At 45.7% G+C, this 12,310-nt stretch overlaps 1 protein-coding gene across 2 annotated transcripts in view; it reads right to left on the bottom strand.

The window, feature by feature from the left end:
* Positions 1-12,310, bottom strand: part of fhit (fragile histidine triad diadenosine triphosphatase) — a 296,326-nt gene that overhangs the window by 10,037 nt on the left and 273,979 nt on the right. The window lies entirely within an intron of this gene.

Below are 12,310 nucleotides of genomic sequence, written 5' to 3' on the forward strand. Positions count from 1 at the left end.
ACCGCGCCTCCATTGCTGAGGCGGCCGACTGTGTGTGGCCGTAAGGTGGTCGGTGCCTGTCGTGGAGGCAATCCCCGAACCCGTTGGTGTGCCGTCAACCCGTTGGTGTGCCGTCAAGCTGAAGAAGGAGTCCTATCGGGCCTTTTTGGCCTGTGGGACTTCTGAGGAAGCTGATGGATACCGGCTGGCCAAGCAGAATGCAGCTCTGGTGGTCGCTGAAGCAAAAACTCGGGTATGGGAGGAGTTCGGTGAGGCCATGGAGAAAGACTTCCGGACGGCTTCGAGGAAATTCTGGTCCACCATCCAGCGTCTCAGGATGGGGAAGCAGTGCACCATCAACACTGTGTATAGTGGGAATGGGGCGCTGCTGACCTCGACTCGGGACGTTGTGAGTTGGTGGGGAGAATACTTTGAAGACCTCCTCAATTTCACTGACACGCCTTCCGATGAGGAAGCAGAGTCTGGGTTCTCTCAGGCGGGCTCTCCTATCTCTGGGTTTGAGGTCACCGAGGTAGTTAAAAAGGTCCTCGGCGGCAGGGCCCCGGGGGTGGATGAGATTCTCCCGGAGTTCTTAAAGGCTCTGGATGTTGTGGGGCTGTCCTGGTTTACAAGCCTCTACAACATCGCGTGGACATCGGGGACAGTGCCTCTGGATTGGCAGACTGGGGTGGTGGTCCCCCTTTTTAAGAAGGGGGTGTGTTCCAACTACAGGGGGATCACACTCCTCAGCCTCCCTGGTAAGGTCTATTCAGGGGTGCTGGAGAGGAGGGTCCGTCGGGAAGTCAAATCTCAGATTCAGGAGGAGCAGTGTGGTTTTCGTCCTGGCCGTGGAACAGTGGACCAGCTCTACACCCTCGGCAGGGTCCTCGAGGGTGCATGGGAGTTCGCCCAACCAGTCTACATGTGTTTTGTGGACTTGGAGAAGGTGTTTGACCGTGTCCCTCGGGGAGTCCTGTGGAGGGTGCTTCGGGAGTATGGGGTACCGAACCCCCTGATACGGGCTGTTCGGCCCCTGTGCGACCGGAGTCAGAGTTTGGTCCGCATATCCGGCAGTAAGTTGGACTCGTTCCCGGTGAAGGTTGGACTCCGCCAAGGTGCCCTTTGTCACCGATTCTGTTCATAACTTTTATGGACAGAATTTATAGGCGCAGCCAAGGGCGTCCGGTTTGGTCCCTCAGTATTGCATCTCTGCTTTTTGCAGATGATGTGGTTCTGTTGCCTTCATCAAGCCGTGACCTCCAACTCTCACTGGAGCAGTTCGCACCCGAGTGTGAAGCGGCTGGGATGAGAATCAGCACCTCCAAATCTGAGACGGGGGTCCTCAGTCGGAAATGGGTGTTCAAGTTCGAGTATCTTGGGGTCTTGTTCACGAGTGAGGGAAGAATGGAACGGGAGATCGACAGGCGGATCTGTGCAGTGTCTGCAGTGATGCGGACTTTGTATTGATCCGTTGTGGTAAAGAAGGAGCTAAGCCGGAAGCCGACGCTCTCGATTTACCGGTCGATCGACGTTCCTACTCTCACCTATGATCACGAGCTGTGTGTCGTGACCGAAAGAGCAAGATCCCGGATACAAGCGGCCGAAATGGGTTTCCTCCGCAAGGTGTCCGGGCTCTCCCTTAGAGATAGGGTGTGAAGCTCGGTCATCCGGGAGGATCTCAGATGCCTCCCGGACGGCTCCCTGGTGAGGTGTTCCGGGAGACCCCGGGGACGACCCAGGGCATGCTGGAGAGACTATGTCCTTCGGCTGGCCTGGGAACGCCTCGGGATCCCCCCGGAAGAGCTGGATGAAGTGGCTGGGGAGAGGGAAGTCTGGGCGTCCCTGCTAAAGCTACTGCCCCCGCGACCCGTTATTTACCCTAAGCGGTAGAAAATGGATGGATGGATGGATGTTTATCATAAACATACTGTTGTTCTCACTGATAATACAGTTAGTTATTGTTATTTATTTTTTTTAATTCAAGGGAAGACACATCTCTACAGACCAGTGTCCTTATAATGCTTAACCAAATTTTAGCTCCTTTTTTGAAGAAACCTTATTCAATCAGATGAACAAAATCCCAATTACATCACTTATCCATGAATACAATCAATGTATTTTTTCAAAATACTCTAGCCTGCAACTATACTTTTTATTAGTAAATTATTCAAATATGTATTCGTGTGGGAATGAGTCAGACTGTGAGATCTTTTTCCATATCTTGATGATGGGGAAATGCAAAGTTCTGCTAAGTAAGGTTCAGATTATTAAATGACTTTCCCACCACTCTCGGGACACAATCTTGAGGTCAATGTGAATTAACCTCAAATTATGAAACCCGTGATTAAAGTTAAATTTAAAATTGGTTCTCGAACCAGAAACCATGAAATCAAATCTTGATCGTAAGTTTTTTTGGTTTTTTTTTTAAACCGCTTGGAATTTGACTTTACAAAAATACTTTTGACCTTCACTTTCCCTTTGTTGTATGACTTTCTTCTTGAATCTACTATCTTGCTATATGTGGGGGCTTTCTCTGTATCATACTCGTTCCCTTGAATTTTCCCAATTACACCACAGGAGTATTGCTATTTGAGAATACGGAGAGGACAGTGATCAGCTCGGGAGTTTGTCACTGTCTTCAACAACCCATCCCAGGACATCCCTCTCGCTGTCCCACTGTTTACTATTCTATTTCCACTCCCATTTGGGACCAAAGACGGAAGATTTTCCCAAAGCCTTTCTCCCAGCTACCTTTTGTACGTGATCAAAGTCATTTTGCAATCCATAGATATGTTATAAAATGGGGGAAAGACGTGTTTAAAATACCCCCCTGATTCAGCATGTTGCCTCCAGATTCCCTGAAGAAATAAAATCAAATAAATAATGATCATGTCCTCATCCATGCTCCTGTGCAAGTGTGACAGTCCCCACTGGACAATGACATACATGGATGCTTTTAAAGTTCACAATACTACACATTGAGGGATGGAAATGTGGACACTCTCACGAGGAACTCGACTGGGGGGGGGGGGGGGGGGGGAATGAGAAATATAGCAGCATTACATAAGAAAGGGAGCTAAGGTTGTTTGATTTTGCAGTGTTGAAGTCACTAATTTGAGATTTTATTTGTAGGTCACGTTAACTTAATTTATGTTTGTTGACACAAATTTTCACGTGTTTTTTTCTTACCAGAAGTAAAATATTGTCTGATGCCTAATTTTCCATCAGATGAGAGATGAAGGTAATTTGTGATTTTCGGGAGAATGAAACCCAGACAGTCCAGTCTTTTGCAGTCCATCCATCCATTTTCTGAGCCGCTTCTCCTCACTAGGGCCGCGGGCGTGCTGGATCCTATCCCAGCTATCATCCGGCAGGAGGCGGGGTGCACCCTGAACTGGTTGCCAGCCAATCGTAGGGCTTTTACAGTGATTGAGTAATTACTGATTTCAAAATTGTGGCTTTACCTTGACAGAGACCAAGGATTCTATGATACATACTAAAGTTTGGCCAATACAGGGAGTTATCAGTGACAATCCCGGCACACAGGAGGTTTTGAGGTTGTGAATGACGTAAAATGAACTAGTTTGTGCAGCGTTGTAAAAATACTGTACGTCATCACGCAGCCCAAGAAGGCAGGTTCAGGCGGTACTTACTGTTTTCATTTGATTGGTATATTTATGACCTAGAGTTTTCATCAAAATATTTCCTGTCATTTTTACTTTACTACTGCATTTAACATAATTTAGTGACAGACTATAACGGGTTCCGACTTGCGTGCAATTTCAGGTTACGTCGCCATCGTAAACCAAGAATGCCCTGTAATGACCCGATGAATCTGCATCTTCAGAGACAATGTAGTTATTCCAAAGCACTTCTGCTGCACCTAAGCTACAGCTGCAGTTCAGTTTAAGGCAGAAAGGATTAAAATTCACACATTGAAGATATATCAATCTTGAAGTGGACGTGCTATAAAAAACCGACGATGCGCTTGAACGTCACCAGCGTAGGACGTGTTGCCCAAGGTTTGTTTCCAAATTTTCTTCAAACATACTCTTTCATTCATGCAACGGCTTCCTCGCGCATTAAACAGGCACATCTTGACTTCAGTTGGGAAATAAATTCCATTCCGCCTTCATTTTGAGCTCATGTCATACTTACTCTTCAAATGATTGCTCGTGCTTTGTGAAAACAGCACCACTCAGTGTTGACGTGAAAGAGTGCAATACAGGCAAGCACAAGCTTCATGTGTGATGCAGGCAGTTTTTAAAAAAAATATATAAATAAATTCTTGAGTGCTCTTGATGTGCTTAGCATCCATACATCTGCCAAAAACATTGATGGAGCAACTGGAAAACATGTTTGGACTTTCTTGCATGATATGAATTACTGCATAATCAAATATGAACCACTTTACTGTATCTTTGTTCAGTAGATATCTCAAACTCACAATTTTAGATTGCCAGCAAAGGTTTAACATACATGCTATGCTGTGCTACAGATGTCAGTGACCACCGACTGAGCCACAATACGTCTCATGTTTGTAACTGCGGCAGTGGCAGTAGTGGGTACTTTTTAGGTATCAGTCAATATCTAGAGTGGTTTTCAACTTGAGCGGTGGTGTTGAGAGAGAGGAGAGAGAGAAGAAGAAAAAAAAAAGCAATTGTTCCAAAATACCAGAATGGTAAACAGATTCCAATTACAGTCGATAGTGCTTTTCTACCTTTTTATGCACTCAAAGCACTTTAAAGTGTAACCTAACGAGAGGAAAAATTAATGGACTATTTTCTAATGGAAGAAATATTAATAACATGAATGACCCAGCAACAGGAGGAACTGGGGCTTCAATATCTTCTTCAAGGATAATTTGACAAGATCAAGCACATAACGTTTGGGTTGAGAGCCCCAATCTCTTACAGGAAGGGTGACTCTTTCACTGGCCATATGACCGTCTGCAGGATTTGGTTGTACCGGTCATGGGTTGTTGTTGTTTTTTCAAACAATAAGCCCTAGATCAGCTGCAACATCAAAAGACTCCTCAATCAAAAAAAGGCAGCGTTCAGGGAAGAGGACAAGGTAATGCAATAGATAGATATCACTCCACATTAGCCAAGTTGCTCCACAAGAGCGGGCTATTGAGTTAAGGCATTTTTAGAACTGTCAAGAAAGCTTGTGATAATCATACATGGAGACAAACAATTGTCTTCTTGTGCAAGAGCAGTGTGCATACAGCTTATACACTGACATAGGTATTAACACCCCCAAAATCCCCAATTCCATTTGTTCACAGTGGGTAGACAAATGATCCACTCTCTCATTAACCTCTTCAGTAGTCTTCATAAACAAATTACATGAAACATGGTGAATGTGGGCTTTAGAACACTTGATCAGGTACGAGCGCTCCAAACATGAGACAATTATTCATACTAAAGAAAAATACTCTCATTTAGAAGGCACGACATAAAAAATATAAATGGTAAACGGGCCACTGTTCCCCCGATAACCCTTATGATCACATGCAAATTAAAAACAAACCCATTTTCAACTGGGACTTCCGTGGAATGGCACATTTAATATCTCCCCTCGGGCACAATAAGCGAGTATAGCAGAATCATTTTTTTTTTTGTAAGCCACGGTTATTAGAATATTCATATCAAACTTGCAAGTCATTGATATTCATTTGCTGCAGACTCTTGTTACAAATTCAAAATGTCACACTGAAATTTAAAACACCCTGAAAGGCATGTTCATTATTTTCTTATTGAAATGTTGTGGTTCATTGGTTTGGAGAGTCTTGTTCCTCAAGGCTGTATAGCACCTATCATATTTGTTCAAAGTCAGATGTTTAATTAAAATTATTAGGTACCACAGGTGTATTACTTCATGAGTAGTGAATTGTACCAGGGTACCAGGGTCCCCCAAGCACAGGGGGACCCTGGGCTTTTGGAAAGTTTTGAAGATTTATTTATTTTTTCTTTTAATCAAATATGTCAGTTAAACAACCAAACATCATAAATATTCAGATAAAATGCATTTTGCTGTGAAACTTCAATTATAAGGTTGCTTAATTCAAATTACGACTGTCACTGAGTATCGGGTTATTGTAGTACATGGGTGATTCCATTTATTTAAATGAGTTTATTTCATGGCTCAAAAGTGTGTGTCACCGGGGCCGCCACTTCATGTGTGAGTTGGGGAGCCTCTTTCTACTTGCTAATTAGCCACGATGGTAATTTAACGTTTTATTCTCTAGAGTGTGTCGATAAGCGCCCAATTGTAATGACCCGTAGATGCCCTATTTCCTCAGGAAGTACAACAAATGAGTCCAGGCCCATCAAGTATCCCGTCGATCATTTATTTAAAAAAAAACAAAAGAAAAAAACCAAAAAAAAACAGCACAATGCAGAGTCAAGGAAATTTTAACTCCCCAAAAACAACTCCAGTTTATTCAACAAAAAGGGTCAAATACATGACGACGTAAACCCACCTTCCAATTTTTAAGTTGGTATTTAAATGTAAATAAAATTATTATTATTATTGTTTTGGCTAAAAAGAAAAACAAATAAGCAAAAATGAAGAAAACCACTCAAAACAAGATACATGAGAGAATATAATAGATAAAAAAAAATAGAAATAATAACAATAAGCCCTTTTGATCAAATTCGGACACTTGCTGTTGTTGACCAATAACTGACCCCATTCCCAACCCCCACCCCACCTGGTCAGCGGTGAGAAGAGTGAGGTCTGATTTTAAAACACTGCTTTGAACCCATTAACGCATCTAACAGCCCCTTTTGGGGAAGGCGAAATAGAAATTATGTGAAATGACTAACATCATTAAACACAAGCTTGCAGTATTAGTTATTATTGATAATATTGATGCTGATCATTTTAATGCCAATACTTTAAGCCAATACTTTAAGCTCAAACAGAAAACAACACAATTAAAAATCCAAAGTAAAACAACTTTAGGATAGAATATGTGTGTGAGAGTGTGCGTGTGTGTGTGTGTGTGTGTGTGTGTGTGTGTGATCATGTGTGCGTGTGTGGAGGGCCATTCAGAAGGCTTATGTATGGTATGGGGCCCCAGAATTTAGTGCTATGACCTTGGATAAAACAATTGTTCAGACCACAGAGAGGAAGCAAGACATTACATTGAAGAAAGCAACATGTCATCTGCGTCATGGGACGCCAACCACTGGGATGTGGACCGGTGCCGAGCCCAGACCATTTGGTACCGAGCAGCACAGAGAGATTGAAGAAAAAATATTGTATCGATCATCAAACTCTCATAACAGTTTTATTTAGAAAATAACGTCTATCTGCCTGTACCTCGTTCAAAATGCTCATCTCGGTCACATGAGAAGGGTAAAAAGTAAGCCCACAAGCTAGCAAAAATCAGTAAAAAAAAAAGGGTTTGGAGAGCTTCTTTGAAAAGGGGAATAGGCCAAAGAATAAGACATAAAAAGAGCATAAAACTGCCATGAAAAAGAAGGCTGTACTTCAGGGAAAATATTGGCTGTCCTTCTTAGTATGTTGAGACAAGATTGCAAATGAGGCAATTTACACAACTCCTCTCTCCGCCTTCGGGTGGGAGGACTGGTCCTGAATGTTGTTTGTGCCTATGCACCAAACAAGAGCTCAGAGTACCCATCCTTTTTGGAGTCCTTGGAGGGGTGCTGGAGAGTGCTCCCATTGGGGACTCCCTCGGTCTGCTGGGGGGACTTCAACGGTCATGTGGGCAATGACAGTGACCATGAAGGGGCGTGATTGCAAAAAATGGCCCCCCTGATCGGAACCTGAGCAGTGTTCTGTTATTGGACTGTCCATAACGAACACCATGTTCAGACATAAGGGTGTTCACATGTGCACTTGGTACCAAGACACTCTAGGCCGCAGTTGATCGACTTTGTGGTTGTGTCATCGGACTTGCAGCCGCATGTCTTGCACACTCGGGTGAAGAGCGGGGTGGAGCTGTCAACCGATCACTACCTGGTGGCAAGTTGGCTCCGATGGTGGAGTAAAATGCCAGTCCGACCTGGCAGACCCAAATTTATTGTGATGGTCTGCTGGGAATGTCTGGCAGAGTCCCGTCAAAAGGAGTTTTAACTCCCACCTTTGGCAGAACTGGACACCAGCGGTCGGGCATGCCGTCAAGCTGAAGAAGGAGTCCTATTGGGCCTTTTTGCCAGTAATTAGATTTTAATCGGATGATTTGAGTGCCATAAATTAAGATATAATCATTACATTTGCACCATAATAATACATCAATAAATTAAGTGTTTTGATGCCTTTATAACAAATAGTGGAGGCTGAAGATCACCTGCAAGTCAGATGTAGCTTTTCGTAACATACAGATGCAAATCTAAAAGCACAAGACAGAAACTGCCATACCTCAAAATAAATCCAATAACAATCAGCAATCATGCCCCAATTTGTCTCTTTTTTCCAGTTTGATACATTTGAAAAGAAAGAATGGAAAGATTTTCTAGATTTGAAGAAAGAAAAAACACTAATCACAACCATACAAGATTTAAATGGCAAATTTACTCAATCACCTCAGGAAATAAATATATTGGACAACTACGACAGAAACTTATATTCATCTCCCAATAAGCCAAATAAAAAGGACATTGGAACTTTTATCAATAACCTAGACATCCGTCAAGTAACTTCAGAAAGTAAAAAGTCGCCCCATTAACTCTTGCAGAATTGCATGAGGCTTTGCCAATGGGTAGAGCTTCAGGCAATGACGGATTTTCCGCAGTTTTATGAACATTTCTGGTCTATACTAGAGCCACTATTTTTTCAGAATGGTGACGGAGAAAAAGAGGCCTCGTTACTATGGAAACCAGGGAAAGACTCCTCTCACCTCGCGAATTACCGACCGTTGTTACTAATTAATAAGGATATCAAATTGATTTCTAAGACCCTGGCCAACAGACTAGAAAAAAAATTCCCCCATCGATAATACACTGTGACCAAACAGGCTTCATTAAAGGTCAGACTATTGGTGGAGTAATGTCAGGCAACTAATAAACATAATAAGTATGTCTCTGCGTAATAACATAAAAGCAATTGTCATCTCTCAAGATGCAGAAAAAGCAATACAAAGTTAACTGGTCTTTTCTTTTTGCAATATTTCATAAATTTGGTTTTGGTTACTCATTGGTTCACTGGATCACAACGTTATACAACTCACCCAAAGCAACTTTCACCACAAATGGGGTCACATCACAAAGTTTCACTTTACAAAGAGGAACAAGACAAGGATGCCCATTCTCACCCCTGCTATTCGCACTATTTATCGAACCACTTGTCATGTACTGGCCTGCAGTACCGTTTCTGGATCCTGGATGGCGCTTTGCGTCATCTCTCTCGCTCCCCTCCACTTTCTCTTTCAGCACCTTCCTCAAACCGCACACCTGTCTCCAATCAGCCCTCGTCACCACCTACATATAAGCCTCGCCAAAGTATTGCAGCTTATTCCAGCGGTACCACGACCCACTTACCTCATGTAAGCCACACTGTTCCTTGTTTCCCTTTTTTGACTCCTGTGTCTTTCCTCGTTCCCAGTATTTCCCTGTGTTCCTGATCCATGTCATTCCTGCCGCCTGTCCTCTCCACTGCCTGCCACCTGTCCAGACCACTGCATACCAACGCACCCAGGACCACGTCCATTACCTTCCTAAATAAACTGTTCATCACTATCTATCTGCCTCCGCCTGCTCTTGGGTCCAGCTCTTCTCCATACGTGACAGAATACTTTGGCCACAAATGGACCCAGCAACCTCGGAGGCGATTCACATGCATTGACATGCACTCACCTTGGAGGGTGAGTGCATGTCATAGAATCTCTACACTCCGTCACGCAACAAGTCTCCCTCCTGTCTTCTAAAATGCAATCCAACCTTCGTCCCGTAAATACTCCTTCCGAGCCCGCAGCCTCCGAGCCACCCCGCCTCCCGTACAAAGAATCTCATGTCCCTCTGCCCGAGCCCTACTCCAGGGACCTAGGTACATGTAACCAATTTTTACTATATTGCTCACTCGTATTCAACCTCCAACCATACAGTTATGCCACCGAACAATCAAAGGCTGCATTTGTCACTAACCTTCTCTGCGGCAAAGCAGCCAAATGGTCCATGGCGCTATGGCACAACTCCTCCCTGGTACTCCAGTCATTCGATTCGTTTTCCGCTGAACTCAAAAAAGTATTCGATCACCCCGTTCAGGGCAGAGGAGCCACTCGCCGTCTCCTTACGCTCACTCAGGGCGCAAGTTCCATAGCAGCATATTCCATCGAATTTCGGATCCTTGTGGGAGAATGCGGGTGGGATGATGGGAGAATGCGGGTGGGATGATGCGGCGGTTAGGAACATCTTTCTTAATGGACTTTCCCAGCAACTCAAGGATGAGCTTGTTGCCCAGTACCAGCCCTCCTCTCTCGAGGCTCTCGTAGCACTCGCCATCCGCCTAGATAACAGACTATGTGAGAGAGCATGAGAGAGAGAGGGGTTCGTGCGTGCAAGCTCACTCCCACCGTGAGCTCCGCGCCGGCAGCATCTCACCCGCCTTCGGCACCACGTACTGCCCCTCCGTGACCCCCGATTACACCTGATGATCCCATGCAAATTGGTAACACCCGGCTAGACCCCCAGGAACGCCAGCGCCGTGTCATCCAGCGGCTGCGCATCTATTGTGGTAAATCAGGTCACTTCATTGTCACATGTCCCCTGCGGCCTAAAAGACCACGAACCGAGAGCACCGTCGTGAGCCACACCTCTACTTCCTCTAGCTCTCCCTCCCGTATGACTATCCCTGCTTGCATTCTAGATTCCGCTCACAACACACAGACTGGACACGTTTAGCTATAACCGGATGGAGCCCTCGCTACCACTCACACTGCCTGCATTCTGCTACACCCCCCTCTGGAAACCTAACACCCTCTGCCACGCCCGTTGACCTCTCCCGAGTCCCTGAAGAGTATTATGACCTCTCCCCAGTATTCAACAAGGACTTGGCAATCTCCACCCCCCCACCGCCCGTACAACTGTCCCATTGACCTCTTGCTGGGAGCACCACTTCCCACCAGCCGACTGTCCAATCTCTCCCGTCCGGAGAAAAAAAGCAATCTAGGATTACATCAGGGACTCACTGGCTGCTGGACTCATACGCCCCTCCTCTTCTCCAGTCGGGGCCGGGTTCTTCGTGGAACAAAAAGACACCACTGCCCATGCATAGACTACCGTGGACTCAACAACATAACTATATGTCACTGCTACCCCTGATTGACCCGTCCTTCGAACCCCTCTGGAAAGCTCAGATTTTCACCAAATTGGACCTCCAAACACCATCTCATCCGTATCCGAGAGGGGGATGAATGGAAGAATTCCTCGTATTTGTCAACTTCTACCATCGATTTATCCGCAACTACAGCAAGGCCGCAATCCCGCTCACCAGAACTCACATCCACCCGCTCCCCCTTTCAGTGGACCCCAGCAGCCTCCCAAGCATTCAGCAAACTCAAATCCCTGTTCACCAATGCTCCCATTCTGCGCCACCCTGACCCCTCCCTCCAGTTCGTGGTGGAGGTTGAGGCCTCAGACTCCGGAGCTGGAGCTGTCCTCTTGCAGCGGGACCCCACGACCAAGAAACTACACCCCCGTTGCCTATTCCCTGCGGAGAGGAATTATGACGTCGACAACCGAGAGCTACTAGCCATAATATGGACCCTGGAGGAATGGAGGCACTGGCTGGAAGGGACTGAACACCCAGTTCACATTTGGACCGACCACAAAAACCTTGCTTACCTCCGTTCCGCTAAATGTCTCAACCCCCGACAAGCTCGCTTGGCACTATTCCTTAGTAGGTTCAATTTCAGTCTCTCCTTCCATCCCGGTTCCTGTAACACCAAGGCAGATGCCCTATCCCGTATTCACTCACCACCCTCCAGCTCAGCAGAACCCAAACCCATTCTCCCGTCATCCTGTTTCATTGGAGCAGCCACATGGAAGATCGAGCAGGTGGTCAAGGAGGCGCAAAAGAACCAACCTGATCCCAAGACCGGGCCTCCAAACTGCCTGTTTGTAGCGGATTCTGCACATTCTGAAGTCCTACAGTGGGCCCACAACTCTAAACTCACCTGTCACCCTGGCATCACCCGTACTACCGAGTTCATCCAGCAGCACTTCTGGTGGCCCAGCCTCATCAAAGACACCCGTGAATTCGTCCAGGCCTGCTCCGTCTGCGCCCAAGGGAAGTCGTCACACCTGCCCCCAGCTGGTCTGTTGCACCCCTTGCCGATTCCAAGTCGCCCTCGGTCTCACATCGC

Source organism: Phycodurus eques, chromosome 10 (genome assembly GCF_024500275.1).
Source record: "Phycodurus eques isolate BA_2022a chromosome 10, UOR_Pequ_1.1, whole genome shotgun sequence".
Taxonomy (NCBI): Eukaryota; Metazoa; Chordata; class Actinopteri; order Syngnathiformes; family Syngnathidae; genus Phycodurus; species Phycodurus eques.